The sequence below is a fragment of the Canis lupus genome, chromosome 32 (assembly GCF_011100685.1).
Source record: "Canis lupus familiaris isolate Mischka breed German Shepherd chromosome 32, alternate assembly UU_Cfam_GSD_1.0, whole genome shotgun sequence".
Lineage (NCBI taxonomy): Eukaryota > Metazoa > Chordata > Mammalia > Carnivora > Canidae > Canis > Canis lupus.
In genome coordinates, this window is record NC_049253.1 from 11992878 (window position 1) to 12009189 (window position 16312).

General features: G+C 38.4%; 1 long non-coding RNA gene across 1 annotated transcript in view; it reads left to right on the plus strand.

Annotated features, from left to right (window-relative positions):
- The window catches only part of LOC111093653, a 28260-nt gene extending 23200 nt beyond the window's left edge, over window positions 1-5060 (plus strand). Inside the window, exons 2-3 of the long non-coding RNA XR_005382723.1 lie at window positions 4131-4229; window positions 4999-5060. This is a non-coding gene — a long non-coding RNA (uncharacterized LOC111093653). The remainder of the gene's footprint in view (window positions 1-4130; window positions 4230-4998) is intronic.
- Window positions 5061-16312: the final 11252 nt, after the last annotated feature.

Sequence of the window (16312 nt, forward strand, 5' to 3'; positions counted from 1 at the left end):
GATATAACTGGCATATAACATTAGTTTGGTGTGTATAATATACTGATTTGGTATGTGTATATAGATCATTGTGAGATGAATCACTATAGATCTAGTTAACCATACATCACCACATATAGTTTTTTTCTTGTGATGGGAAAGTTTAGTATCTACTCTCTTAGTGACTTCCAAGTATGCTATACAGTATTATTCACTATGGTAACCATGCTGCACATTAGATCCCCAGGACTTATTTATATTTAACTAGAAATTTGTACCTTTTGAACTCATCACCCATTTTGCCCTCTCCCTACTACTAGGCTCTGGCAACTTCTGATCTATTTTCTGTATTGATAAGTTAGATTTTTACTTTTTTTTTTCAGATTCCACATATAAGTGACATTATTTGGTATTTGTCTTTCTCTGTCAGTTACTATTGCTTTTTTAAGGAAAATGGATTTTTCTATTGCTATGCATATATCCATACAGAAAAGTATATAGAGCACATGTGTGAGGCTGGATGAATGACCACAAAATGAATTTGGAGGCATTCACTTTCAGTTTCATTCCTAAATACTGTTTATTCCTTCACTTTTTTTTTTCTTTCCTTCCTGCTTTTAACTTAAATTATTTTGTTACATTTTGTTTGAGCTATTTCAAATTCTTTCTGGAACAAGGAGCTATTTAAAAGTCTTTCTGGAACAAGAATAAAATCACAAATAAGGGTGCCTGGCTGGGTCAATCACTGGAGCATGCAACTATTGATCTTGCGGTTGTGAGTTCAAGCCCCATGTTGGGTGTAAAGATTACTTAAAAAACAAAACAAAACAACATCCAAAGGATAAAATCACAAATAGATGAATGGATGGACACACAGTTCTCTGACATGATCAGAAAGCTGATCTACCTAGAGTCACCAGTGTTGAGGACCACAAATCTGTTTAGATGTGAAGAAACACCTCCTAGGAAAGATGGCATGGATGGATCAGAGCAGGGAGAGTACCCAGGGGTCATCTTTGGCTCTGATGCCAGCTCTAGTCATCTCAGTCTTTATCTATGTTGTTAGCCATTTATTCATTTGAACTTTCATTTTACATGCTCAATTGTAACAAGTACCATTGCAGCATTCCTGTCTTCAAAGTCTGCTGCTGTCAGAAGCCAGGTTTAGTCATTTCCTGTAATTTTCCAGTAGGAAAATGGCCAACACCAGAGAAGACAGTCTGTCACTCCAAGGATTCAGGTGATGACTCTGACAATGGAACCTAGGTTGATCACTATCATGTAACAATTTTTCCCCACTCATAGTAATAACAAACAGTTTTAATAATTAAGAGCAATAGCTATTCCAGCTGGCTTATTTGTTATGCAAAGATTGACCAGAAGGCAGTCTTAAGAAGTAACATGTTGCTCTTCTCAAAAATAGTCAAAATGTGAGGGATAAAACAATATACTGAATTCTAATCTCAGCCTTTGACTGAGACTTTCTGGAACTCCATTTCCTTTTCCAAGAAAGCATAGATTCAAACAAGATGAAGTCTAGCCTCCTTTCTAATCTCCCTCCTTTTTCTCCCTTTCCATAAGGTATATGGTTTTGAGTCTGTAGTGGTGTGAAAATCCTGACCACTCTTAGGTGCCAAAAATATTTCTGGGGAATAACACATCCAATTTTTTTCTTACAGCAATTTGTTTGGGAAAACTTTATGGGACTTAGTTTCTTTTTTTGACAAGTCCTTCAAAAAAACTGGGTGGGGATGAGGGTCAAGGTCCTGAGATGAACACTGCTATAAGAATTTCTAACTTTCTGAACTGAAGATACTGCATCCTATCTAGGTATGAGGATAGAATAAATGGCCTAAAAAGCACAGGTTTGTTGTTTTTCAAAGTGAATGAGGAAGCAGAATTACAGATGATTCAGCTCAGGAAAGCCCTAAAGGGGCTCCAATTTGAAACATTCTCTTTGGTAATTACTGTGGAACTGAGTTCCTGAGAGCTCCAAGTGCAATTAAACAGCTCTAGAGATTGCAGTGACAGGCCAGGCCAGTGGCAGGCCTCAGACAACTGGACTCAGCTCACCAGCTCTTATCTTGCAAGACATGCTTGCTCCCATTCCAGCCAGAGACCTATCTTGGGACTCTGTGAAACCATTTCCCAGGGTCCTGGAACCTCTTGCTTTCTTCTACAGGACCTGGGATTCACTTAGAATTCTTGTCCACAATTCCCTCTTCTTAAGAGAAGCCTTTGCCTGTTTAAGATCCTTTTTTACCTTCTTCAATTCCAGATCCAAGGGAGCCACCATTTTGGTTCATTCTTTGCACCTGAGTGACAGGAGGCGGCCAGAAAGAGCGTCTCACTTAACACTTATTAAACAGCTGTTTGGGATGGGTCTTGACACGTGTGTGTGGTGAGTGGTGCAAAGAGGGAAGAGGGTCTGAAATTAGTCAAAGTGAATGCAAATATAAACTGTGGACAAATTTTGCCTCCACCTCCCTATTTTTCCTTTCTTCACTTATTTTTAATAAAGATGCTTATAGTGTCACAAATATTCTTACCTTGTTTTCTATATCTCAATGAGATAGACTAAGAAATATCAAATGATAAGAAATTGATCAGTATAAGGTTTTTATCTATGATGCAAGTTTGTTTTTGTGTTCTCCTTATGTTCCAGATGAATGTTTCCTTGTGTCTCTTAGAGAGGGAGGATATAGTCAGCCCCAAGGGAGAAAGGTCACAGAGAGTAAGCACAACTTTATGATTACTCTTTATTCTGTAACCTCTCTGGTCCATAGGTTCCCATCAATAAAATGAAGGAGATGGATTAAATATTCCTGTCCAAAACCATGGAGCCAGTTGTTTCAAAAGTATTTTTCTGGTGTCTTCTCTTATAGAGTTAGAGTTTTCCAGGGAACAATACTTTCTCTTTTTTTCACCTTCATACTTTAGTTTGAAGATAGGTCCTGCTGGTTTACAATCTGATAATGATTCTCTGTATAGATTTTAGCCCTTTTGCCCCAGAAACATGTATGCTTATTCTCCTTCATTACTCAGTCTCTTGGCTTTAATTTGTAAGACCTCATTTTCTGACCAACACTTTAGACAGTCTTCCCTTCATTTTGTTTTGCTTTGTTTTCCCTGCTTAGACAATCCTAATGTATATGTATCTTGAGGAAAACACATAGGACATTTTCATAGTCTGTGCAGAGATCATGGGGATTTAAACAATAGATTTATTTGCAGTTTGGGAACTTTTTCTTCCCCAGGTATTATAATCCATCTTCCAGGTTTCTTGGTCTCTTAATTCTGAAGTACATTTTCAGCCCCTATTTTTTCATGCCAGAGACTGGAGCTTGGTTCCATCTGGCTTCTCCCCTAATGGCCTAACTCCCCCCACTTCTCTGTGTGCTAGCATTTGAATGGTCTCTTGTCTGTACATGGAAACAGTTAATTCAAGTAGAGCACCACATCAGCATGCAAAAGAGTAAGTTAATTTTTTCTCTGTTGTAAGCTTTCATTTTCCCCATGCATGCCCATCTAATCATTCCAAATCTGGAATGATTTTATTAAATATTCTTTGTGTCTTTTTTTGTCATTAGAAAAATCAGTATGATTTGGGGATAAGGTAGGTTGATTTCTGATGAAAAGATGCTGATGTGGTCAGTCTAATGATAACCATAGAAGGGAGATTATTAATGTCTGTAAATATATGAGAAGTGTGAATAGGGATGAGACCAGGAGAGGGTACAAACTGTCTCTGAGGTCACTCAGTTATCAAATGTTTGAGTATGGATTTTAACTCATATACTGTGTCAGTACCTTTGGGGTACATGCATCCAAAAAATGCAGCTAACCAGAACTTTTGCAAATAGGGTTTATTCTCACATTTGAGGAAATCTGGAGGGAAGTAGCCCTGTGCTGATGCTGTGGCCTTTTGATGTCAACAAAGACCCAGGCACTTTGAATCTGTCCTTAGCACGTTGGCTTCTCATTTCCATGGTATTGGTGCTTTCCACAGCTCAAGCATAACCTTTATTTTCAAAGCAAGAAGGGGGGAGAAGAGTCACAAACATCTTTTTAATTTGAAAACAAAGCCTTCCCCAGAAACACTTTTTTTTCTACGCTTAACAGACTTTTTTTCTTTATGTCTTATTGTTCAGACTGTGTTAAATGGCCACCCCTGGCTCCAATGGAAGTAGAGAAAATGAAGATTTAACAGGGACATTGTTCTAGCAAGGCTCGAGCTCAAAATGATGATGGTAACTTGAAGATCTTTTCTGAAAGCATTTTAGCACTAATTCTATCACTAATGAAAAAACCCCCACTTATTTACTTATACTATAATTAACCCCATGCATGTGTGCAAATGTACATAATAAATGCTTTAATTAATTTTATTTTGAAATATCTAGAGTTTTTAAAAATTTTAATCCCAGTATAATTAACATACGGTGTTATATTAGTTTCAGGTATACAATAGAGCGATTCAATAATCCTATATATTTACATAGTACTAACCATGATAAGTGAACTCTTAATCCTCTTCACCTGCTCTGTCCATTCCACTTCCACTTTGGTAACTACCAGTTTGTTCTCTACAGTTAAGAGTCTTTTGACTTGCCTCTTTCCCCCCTTAGTTTGTCTTGTTTCTTTTCTTTTTTTTAATTTTTTGTTTGTTTGTCTTGTTTCTTTGTTTCCTTTCCACATATGATTAAAATGATATGGTATTTGTCTTTCTCTAGTGGACTTATTTCACTTAGCATTTTACCCTCTAGATCCATCCATTTTGCAAATGGCAAGATTTCATTCTTTTTTATGGCTGAGTAATATTCCATGGTATATACACCACAACTTCTTTATCCATTCATCTATCCATCTATTGGATTGCTTCCATAATTTTGCTGTTGTAACTAATGCTGCAGTAAACATAGTGGTGCACATATCTTTTTGAATTAGTGTTTTGTATTCTTTGGGTAAACAGTAGTGGAATTGTTGGGTTATATGGTAATTCTATTTTTAATTTTTAAGGAACCATACTGTTTTCTACAGTGGCTGTACCAGTTTGCATTCCTACCAACAGTGCAAGAGAGTTCCTTCTTCTTCACATCCTCACCAACACTTGTTTCTTGTGTTTTTGATGTTAGCCATTCTGACAGGTATGAAGTGGTAAGTCATTGTAGTTTTGATTTGCATTTCCCTGATGATGAATGATGTCGAGCATTCTTTCATGTGTCTCTTGGCCATCTGGCTGTCTTCTTTGAAGAAATATCTGTTCATGTCTTCTGTCCATTTTTAATTGGATTATTGGTTTTTTAGTATTGAGTTACATATGTTCTTTATACACTTTGGATATTAATCCATTATTAGGTATGTCATTTGCAAATATCTTTTCTCATTCAGTGGATTGTCTTTTAGTTTTGTTGATTGTCACCTTCACTGTGCAGAAGCTTTTTATTTTGATGTAGTACCAATATTTTACTTTTGCATTTGTTTCCCTTGCCTCAGGAGACATATGTAGAAAAATGTTGCTATGATCAATGTCAGAGAAATTACTGCCTGTGCTCTCTTCTAGGATTTTTATGGTTTCAGGTCTCACATTTAGGCCTTTAATCCATTTTGAGTTTGTGTGTGTTGTAAGAAAGTGGTCCACTTTCATTGTTTTGTGTGTTGCTATCCAGTTTTCCTAGTACCATTTATTGAAGAGACTTTCTTTTTCCCATTACCTATTTTTGCCTCCTTTATTGAAAATTAGTTGACTATATAATCATGGGTTTATTTCTGGGTGCTGTATTCTGTTCTATTCTATTTTTGTTTAGTAACATACTGTTTTGACTACTACAGCTTTGTTGTATATCTTGATGTCTGGGATTATGATACCTCCAGTTTTCTTTTTCTTTTTTTTTTAAAGATCATTTTGGCTATTTGGTGTCTTTTGTGTATCCATACAAATTTTAAGAATATTTGTTTTAGTTCTGTGAAAAATGCTGTTGGTATTTTGATAGAAATTGCATTAAATTTGTAGATTGCTTTGGGTAGTATAGATATCTTAACAATATTTGTTTTTCTAATCCATGAGCATGGTATATCTTATTTGTTTGTGTTGTCAATTTCTTTCACAAGTATTTTATTATTTTCAGAGTACAAATCTTTTACCTCCTTGGTTAAGTTTATTTGCTTAACCAAGGTATTTTATTACTTTTTGTGCCATTGTAAGTGGAAATGTTTTCTTTACTTCTCTTTCTGCTATTTTATTATTAGTGTATAGAAAAACAGTGGATTTCTGTATTTTGATTTCATGTTCTGTGTTCTTACTGATTTCAATTATCAGTTCTAGTAGTTTTTTTTTTTTAAGATTTTATTTATTTATTCATGACAGACAGAGAGAGAGGCAAGACACAGGCAGAGGAAGAAGCAGGCTCCATGCAGGGAGCCTTACATGGGACTTGATCCCAGGTCTCCAGGATTCACCCTGGTCCAAAGGCAGTGCTAAACCACTGGGCCACCGGGGCTGCCCAGTTCTAGTATTTTTTTGTGTGTGTGTGGAGTCTTTAGGGCTTTCTACATATAGCATCATGTCATCTGCAAATAGTGAAGTTTTACTTCTTCCTTACCAATTTGTATGCCTTTCATTTTATTTTTATTGTCTCATTACTGTGGGTAGCACTTCCATTATTACCTTGAATAATAATGGTGGAGTGGACATTCTTGTTTTGTTCCTGATCTTAGGAGAAAAGCTCTCAGTTTTTCACCATTGAGTATTATATTAGCTGTTGGTTTTTCATAGGTGGCCTTTATTATGTTGAGGTATATTCCTCCTAAACCTCTTTCATTGTTTTTTTTTTTTTTGTATCATGAATAAATATTGCGCTTTGTCAAATGCTTTTTCTGCATCTATTGAAATGATGGTATGGTTTTTAATCTTTCTCTTATTGACATGATGTATCACATTGAGTTGTGAATATTGACCCATGCTTGCATTGCAGAAATAAATCCTACTTAATTGTGATTAACTTTTTTTTTTTTTTTTAACATATTGCTGGACTTAGTTTGCTAATATTTTGTTGAGTATCATTGCATCTATGTTCATGAGAGATATTCGTCTCTAGTTCTCTTTTTTGTAGTGTCTTTATCTGGTTTTGGTATGAGGATAATGCTAGCCTCATAGAATTAATTTTGAAGTTTTTCCTCCTCTTCTATTTTTTGGAATAGTATGAGAAGAATAGGTATTAACTCTTTTTAAATGTTTGGTAGAATTCACCCATAAAGCTGTCTGGTTCTAGATTTTAATTTCTTGGGAGTTTTTTGATTACTAACTCAATTTCATTCCTGGTAATTAGTCTGTTCATCTTTTCCATTTTTTCCTGATTCAGTTTTGGGAAGTTATATTTTTCTAGGAATTTATCCATTTGTTCTAGGTTTTCTAATTCATTGGCATGTAATTTTCCATAATATTCTCTTATAATCCTTTATATTTCTGTGGTGTTTGTTGTTATTTCTCCTCCATTTCTGATTTTGTGTCTTCTCTCTTTCTCTCTTTTATGTGTGTGGCTAAAGGTTAATAAATTTTGTTGATCATTTCAAAGAACTGGCTTCTGGTTTCATTGATTTATTCTTCTTGTTTTGTTTTTTTAGTTTCTATTTTGTTTATGTCTGTTTATTTTCTTCCTTCTACTGGTTTTAGATGTAATGTTAGGTTGTTTATTTGAGATTTTTCTTGCTGCTTGAGGTAGGCCTGTATTCATAAACTTCCCTCTTAAAACAGTTTTGCTACATCCCAAGGACTTTGGACCATTTTGTTTTCATTTTCATTTGTTTCCATGTACTTTTTGTTTTCTTCTTTGATTTCTGTGTTCACTTATTCATAGTTCAAGAACATGTGATTTTACTTCTGTGTATTTGTGTTCTTTCTAGATTTCCAGTTTCATAGCATCATGGTCAAAAAGGATGCATAGTATGACTTTGATCTTTTTGAATTTATTGAGACTTGTTTTGTGGCCTAATATGTGTCTATTCTGGAGAATGTTCTATGTGCCCTTGAGAAGAATGTGTATTCTGCTGTCTTAGAATGGAACACTTAGAATATATTCAATTCATCTGTTCCAGTGTGTCATTAAAAGCCACTGTTTCCTTGTTGGTTTTGTTTGTATGATCTGTCTGTTGATCTAAGTGGGATGTTAAAGTTCCCTACTCTTATTGTATTATTATTGATTACATCCTTCATGTTTATTATTAGCTGTTTTATGTATCTGGTGCTCCCATATTGGGTGCATAAGTATTTATAATTATTTTATCTTATTGGATTGCTCCCTTTATGATTATAGTTCCTTCTTTGTCTCTTGTTACAGTCTTTGTTTTGTGTATTTTGTCTGATATAAGTATTGCTATCTCAACTTTCTTTTCACTTACATTTGCATGATTACTGCTTTTCCATTCCTTCAAATTCAATCTGTAGGTGTCCTTAGGTCTGAAATGAATGTCTTGTAGGCAGCATATAGATGGCACTAGCATTTTTATTCCTTCCGTCACCCTGTGTCTTTTTTTTTATATATATAAATTTGTTTTTTATTGGTGTTCAATTTGCCAACATATAGAATAACACCCAGTGCTCATCCCGTCAAGTGCCCAGCTCAGTGCCTGTCACCCAGTCACCCCCACCACCCTGCCCACCTCCCCTTCCACCACCCCTAGTTCATTTCCCAGAGTTAGGAGTCTTTCATGTTCTGTCTCCCTTTCTGATATTTCCACTCATTTTTTCTCCTTTCCCCTTTATTCCCTTTCACTATTTTTTATATTCCCCAAATGAATGAGACCATATAATGTTTGTCCTTCTCCGATTGACTTACTTCACTCAGCATAATACTCTCCAGTTCCATCCACGTTGAAGCAAATGGTGGGTATTTGTCGTTTCTAATGGCTGAGTAATATTCCATTGTATACGTATACCACATCTTCTTTATCCATTCATCTTTCGATGGACACCGAGGCTCCTTCCACAGTTTGGCTATTGTGGACATTTGGCTATTGTGGAGTCTTTTGGGTTTTCTATGTAGAGTATCATGTCATCGGTCCCTGTGTCTTTTTTGATTGGAATGTTTAGTCTATTTAGTCCATTGAAAGTCATCATTGACAGGTATGGAATTATTGCCATTTTGTCACTTGTTTTATAGTTATCTGTTTCTTTCTTCTCTTGGTCTCTCTTCTCATAATTAGTTGGCTTTCTTTAGTGATATACTTAGATTCCTTTCTCTTTATTTTAGGTGTATTTGTTACTGGTTGCCATTCAGTTTGTATATAACATCTTCTGCATATAGCAGTCTATATTAAGTTGATGGTTGCTCAAGTTTGAACCCATTCTTTACCTCTCTATCTGCCATGTTTTAAGTATGTGGTGTCTTATTTTATATCCTTTTATTTTGTGAATCCCTTGGCATATTTTTCTAGATATAATAATTTACTGCTTTTTTTTTGGCTTCCTTTTTTTAAAAAAATTTTTGTTTGTGCTCTTTCTTTCTACTCAAAGAATCCTATTTAATACTTCTTGTAGGGGAGCACCTCGGTTTAGTGTCTGCCTTTGTTTTTGTTTTTGTTTTTGTTTTTTTTTTTTTTGCCTATAAATTTGTTTTGTTTTTTTTTTTTAATTTATTTTTTTATTGGTGTTCAATTTACTAACATACAGAATAACACCCAGTGCCCGTCACCCATTCACTCCCACCCCCCGCCCTCCTCCCCTTCTACCACCCCTAGTTCGTTTCCCAGAGTTAGCAGTCTTTACGTTCTGTCTCCCTTTCTGATATTTCCCACACATTTCTTCTCCCTTCCCTTATTTTCCCTTTCACTATTATTTATATTCCCCAAATGAATGAGAACATATAATGTTTGTCCTTCTCTGACTGACTTACTTCACTCAGCATAATACCCTCCAGTTCCATCCACGTTGAAGCAAATGGTGGGTATTTGTCATTTCTAATAGCTGAGTAATATTCCATTGTATACATAAACCACATCTTCTTTATCCATTCATCTTTCGTTGGACACCGAGGCTCCTTCCACAGTTTGGCTATCGTGGCCATTGCTGCTAGAAACATCGGGGTGCAGGTGTCCCGGCGTTTCATTGCATTTGTATCTTTGGGGTAAATCCCCAACAGTGCAATTGCTGGGTCGTAGGGCAGGTATATTTTTAACTGTTTGAGGAACCTCCACACAGTTTTCCAGAGTGGCTGCACCAGTTCACATTCCCACCAACAGTGTAAGAGGGTTCCCTTTTCTCCGCATCCTCTCCAACATTTGTTGTTTCCTGCCTTGTTAATTTTCCCCATTCTCACTGGTGTGAGGTGGTATCTCATTGTAGTTTTCATTTGTATTTCCCTGATGGCAAGTGATGCAGAGCATTTTCTCATATGCATGTTGGCCATGTCTATGTCTTCCTCTGTGAGATTTCTGTTCATGTCTTTTGCCCATTTCATGATTGGATTGTTTGTTTCTTTGGTGTTGAGTTTAATAAGTTCTTTATAGATCTTGGAAACTAGCCCTTTATCTGATATGTCATTTGCAAATATCTTCTCCCATTCTGTAGGTTGTCTTTGAGTTTTGTTGACTGTATCCTTTGCTGTGCAAAAGCTTCTTATCTTGATGAAGTCCCAATAGTTCATTTTTGCTTTTGTTTCTTTTGCCTTCGTGGATGTATCTTGCAAGAAGTTACTATGGCCGAGTTCAAAAAGGGTGTTGCCTGTGTTCTTCTCTAGGATTTTGATGGAATCTTGTCTCACATTTAGATCTTTCATCCATTTTGAGTTTATCTTTGTGTATGGTGAAAGAGAGTGGTCTAGTTTCATTCTTCTGCATGTGGATGTCCAATTTTCCCAGCACCATTTATTGAAGAGACTGTCTTTCTTCCAATGGATAGTCTTTTCTCCTTTATCGAATATTAGTTGCCCATAAAGTTCAGGGTCCACTTCTGGATTCTCTATTCTGTTCCACTGATCTATGTGTCTGTTTTTGTGCCAGTACCACACTGTCTTGATGACCACAGCTTTGTAGTACAACCTGAAATCTGGCATTGTGATGCCCCCAGATATGGTTTTCTTTTTTAAAATTCCCCTGGCTATTCGGGGTCTTTTCTGATTCCACACAAATCTTAAAATAATTTGTTCTAACTCTCTGAAGAAAGTCCATGGTATTTTGATAGGGATTGCATTAAACGTGTATATTGCCCTGGGTAACATTGACATTTTCACAATATTAATTCTGCCAATCCATGAGCATGGAATATTTTTCCATCTCTTTGTGTCTTCCTCAATTTCTTTCAGAAGTGTTCTATAGTTTTGAGGGTATAGATCCTTTACATCTTTGGTGAGGTTTATTCCTAGGTATCTTATGCTTTTGGGTGCAATTGTAAATGGGATTGACTCCTTAATTTCTCTTTCTTCAGTCTCATTGTTAGTGTATAGAAATGCCACTGACTTCTGGGCATTGATTTTGTATCCTGCCACGCTACCGAATTGCTGTATGAGTTCTAGCAATCTTGGGGTGGAGACTTTTGGGTTTTCTATGTAGAGTATCATGTCATCGGCGAAGAGGGAGAGTTTGACTTCTTCTTTGCCAATTTGAATGCCTTTAATGTCTTTTTGTTGTCTGATTGCTGAGGCTAGGACTTCCAGTACTATGTTGAATAGCAGTGGTGAGAGTGGACATCCCTGTCTTGTTCCTGATCTTAGGGGAAAGGCTCCCAGTGCTTCCCCATTGAGAATGATATTTGCTGTGGGCTTTTCGTAGATGGCTTTTAAGATGTCGAGGAATGTTCCCTCTATCCCTACACTCTGAAGAGTTTTGATCAGGAATGGATGCTGTATTTTGTCAAATGCTTTCTCTGCATCCAATGAGAGGATCATATGGTTCTTGGTTTTTCTCTTGCTGATATGATGAATCACATTGATTGTTTTACGGGTGTTGAACCAGCCTTGTGTCCCAGGGATAAATCCTACTTGGTCATGGTGAATAATTTTCTTAATGTACTGTTGGATCCTATTGGCCAGTATCTTGTTGAGAATTTTTGCATCCATGTTCATCAGGGATATTGGTCTGTAATTCTCCTTTTTTGCGGGGTCTTTGTCTGGCTTTGGAATTAAGGTGATGCTGGCTTCATAGAACGAATTTGGAAGTACTCCATCTCTTTCTATCTTTCCAAACAGCTTTAGGAGAATAGGTATGATTTCTTCTTTAAACGTTTGATAAAATTCTCCTGGGAAGCCATCTGGCCCTGGACTCTTGTGTCTTGGGAGGTTTTTGATGACTGCTTCAATTTCCTCCCTGGTTATTGGCCTGTTCAGGTTTTCTATTTCTTCCTGTTCCAGTTTTGGTAGTTTGTGGCTTTCCAGGAATGCGTCCATTTCTTCTAGATTGCTTAATTTATTGGCGTATAGCTGTTCATAATATGTTTTTAAAATCGTTTGTATTTCCTTGGTGTTGGTAGTGATCTCTCCTTTCTCATTCATGATTTTATTAATTTGAGTCTTCTCTCTCTTCTTTTTAATAAGGCTGGCTAATGGTTTATCTATCTTATTAATTCTTTCAAAGAACCAACTCCTGGTTCTGTTGATCTGTTCCACAGTTCTTCTGGTCTCGATTTCGTTGAGTTCTGCTCGAATCTTTATTAACTCCCTTCTTCTCTTGGGTGTAGGATCTATTTGCTGTTTTTTCTCTAGCTCCTTTATGTGTAAGGTTAGCTTTTGTATTTGAGTTCTTTCCAGTTTTTGAATGGATGCTTGTATTGCGATGTATTTCCCCCTTAGGACTGCTTTTGCTGCATCCCAAAGATTTTGAACGGTTGTATCTTCATTCTCATTAGTTTCCATGAATCTTTTTAATTCTTCCTTAATTTCCTGGTTGACCCTTTTATCTTTTAGCAGGATGGTCCTTAACCTCCATGTGTTTGAGGTCCTTCCAAACTTCTTGTTGTGATTTAGTTCTAATTTCAAGGCATTATGGTCCGAGAATATGCAGGGGACAATCCCAATCTTTTGGTATCGGTTCAGACCCGATTTGTGACCCAATATGTGGTCTATTCTGGAGAAAGTTCCATGTGCGCTTGAGAAGAATGTGTATTCGGTTGAGTTTGGATGTAAAGTTCTGTAGATATCTGTGAAATCCATCTGGTCCAGTGTATCATTTAAAGCTCTCGTTTCTTTGGAGATGTTTTGCTTAGAAGACCTATCGAGTATAGAAAGAGCTAGATTGAAGTCACCAAGTATAAGTGTATTATTATCTAAGTATTTCTTCACTTTGGTTAATAATTGATTTATATATTTGGCAGCTCCCACATTAGGAGCATATATATTGAGGATTGTTAAGTCCTCTTGTTGAATAGATCCTTTAAGTATGATATAGTGTCCCTCTTCATCTCTCACTACAGTCTTTGGGGTAAATTTTAGTTTATCTGATATAAGGATGGCTACCCCTGCTTTCTTTTGAGGACCATTCGAATGGTAAATGGTTCTCCAACCTTTTATTTTCAGGCTGTAGGTGTCCTTCTGTCTAAAATGAGTCTCTGTAGACAGCAAATAGATGGGTCCTGCTTTTTTATCCAGTCTGAAACCCTGCGCCTTTTGATGGGGTCATTAAGCCCGTTCACATTCAGAGTTACTATTGAGAGATAGGAGTTTAGTGTCATCATGATATCTATTCAGTCTTTGTTTTTGTGGACTGTTCCACTGAACTTCTTCTTAAAGGGGAATTTTAAGAGTCCCCCTTAAAATTTCTTGCAGAGCTGGTTTGGAGGTCACATATTCTTTTAGTTGCTGCCTGTCTTGGAAGCTCTTTATCTCTCCTTCCATTTTGAATGAGAGCCTTGCTGGATAAAGTATTCTTGGTTGCATGTTCTTCTCATTTAGGACCCTGAATATATCCTGCCAGCCCTTTCTGGCCTGCCAGGTCTCTGTGGAGAGGTCTGCTGTTACCCTAATACTCCTCCCCATAAAAGTCAGGGATTTCTTGTCTCTTGCTGCTTTAAGGATCTTCTCCTTATCTTTGGAATTTGCAAGCTTCACAATTAAATGTCGAGGTGTTGAACGGTTTTTATTGATTTTAGGGGGGGATCTCTCTATTTCCTGGATCTGAATGCCTGTTTCCCTTCCCAGATTAGGAAAGTTTTCAGCTAGAATTTGTTCAAATACATATTCTGGCCCTCTGTCCCTTTCGGCGCCCTCGGGAACCCCAATTAAACGTAGGTTTTTCTTCCTCAGGCTGTCCTTTATTTCCCTTAATCTATCTTCATGGTCTTTTAATTGTTTGTCTCTTTTTTCCTCAGTTTCCCTCTTTGCTATCAACTTGTCTTCTATGTCACTCACTCGTTCTTCCACCTCGTTAACCCTCGTCGTTAGGACTTCTAGTTTGGATTGCATCTCATTCAATTGATTTTTAATTTCTGCCTGATTAGCTCTAAATTCTGCAGTCATGAAGTCTCTTGAGTCCTTTATACTTTTTTCTAGAGCCACCAGTAGCTGTATAATACTGCTTCTGAATTGGCTTTCTGACATTGAATTGTAATCCAGATTTTGTAACTCTGTGGGAGAGAGGACTGTTTCTGATTCTTTCTTTTGAGGTGAGGTTTTCCTTCTAGTCATTTTGCTCAGTGCAGAGTGGCCAAAAGCAAATTGTATTGGGAAAAAGAGAAAAAGAGAGGAGAGAAAGAAGGAAAGAAAAGAGAAAGAGAAAAAAAAAGGGAAGAAAAGAAAAAAAAACGAGAAAAAAAAGAAGAAAAAGAGAAAGAAAAAGAAAGGAGAAAAAAAGGGGGTGGGGGAAGGAAACAAATCAAAAAGCAAAACAAAACAAAAACAAAAACAAAAACAAAAAAAAAAAGAACCACGGGGGAGTATCTTCTGATTCTGTGTTCTTTAAGTCCCTTGGCTTCTCCTGGAAGTTGTCAGTCTAGCTGATCTTCTGGGGGAGGGGCCTGTTGTGCTGATTTTCAGGTGTTAGCAGTTGGGGGAGCTGCTGTGCCCCTGCCTGGTGCAGGGCTCAGTGGGGGTTGTTTACCCCGTGAGGCCGCAGGAGGAACAGCCCCAGTGGCGGGGCAGCTCTGGAAACCTGGATTCAGCTCCGGCAGGAACTCCGTCTGCAGGGCCTGGAGGCTCCGGGGCGGGGCCGCTGATCTGCTCAGCTCGGGGCAGGAGCGTCCTCGCTGTCCTGGGCCCTCCCGGCCTCTGCCTGTCCCGGGGGAGGCGGGATCCTGGGCTGTGTCCCGGCGCCCTGTGCTCCGGCGCCTGCGCTGGTGGATTCGCGCTCCCGGGCCGCGCAGCCCCCTCCGCGGAGCCGCCGCCCGAGCCCCTCCGAGCTGCTCCTGGAACCGCGCAGCCCCCTCCGCACGGAGCCTCTTCCTCTGCCCGAGCCCCTCCGAGCTGCTCCGGGTCCCGCCGGGTCCCCCGTGCGCGCTGCAGCCCTTAGGGAGCTCGGCGCACTCTCCTGGGCGCGCAGTTGCTGTTAGTGTCCCCGGTAGCCCAGGGCATCCCCGCCCTCCTGGGTCCTGCTCCACCTCCCTGCGAGCCCCTTTCCCCCGGGAAGGTCGGTGCAGCTCCTGCTCCTCCGGGTCGGGGCTCTCCTGTCCTGGGGACACTCGCCCCGGCCTCAGCCCGGCTCCTCGCGGGCCCCTCCCCCTTGGAGGCCTTTGTTCCTTTATTTCTTTTTCCCCGTCTTCCTACCTTGATAGATGCGCGAACTCTTCTCACTGTAGCATTCCAGCTGGTCTCTCTTTAAATCTCAGGCCGAATTCATAGATTTTCAGGATAATTTGAAGGTTTTCTAGGTAGTTTGGTGGAGACAGGTGATTTGGAGACCCTACTCTTCCGCCATCTTGCTCCTCCCCCCTAGTGTCTGCCTTTGGCTCAGGCCATAATCCCTGGATCCTGCCATCGAGTCCCACATCAGACTTCCTGCAGGGAGTCTGCTTCTCCCTCTGTCCATGTCTCTGCCTTTCTCTATGTCTCTGATGAATATATAAATAAAATCTTAAAAAAAAAAACCCACAAAAAGCAATTTGGATAAAAAAAAAACATTTCTTGTAGGGTTGGTTTAGTGATCATGAATTTCTTTAATTTCAGTTTCTCTGAAATTAAAATAATTTTATTTTAATATTTTATCTCTTCTTCTATTCTAAATTATAGCCTTGCTGGATTGAGTTTTTTTTTAATTTTTATTTATTTATTTATGATAGTCACAGAGAGAGAGAGAGAAAGAAAGAGAGAGAGAGAGAGAGGCAGAGACACAGGCAGAGGGAGAAGCAGGCACCATGCAGGGAGCCCGAGGTGGGACTCGTTCCCAGGTCTCCAAGATCACGCCTTAGGCTGAAGGT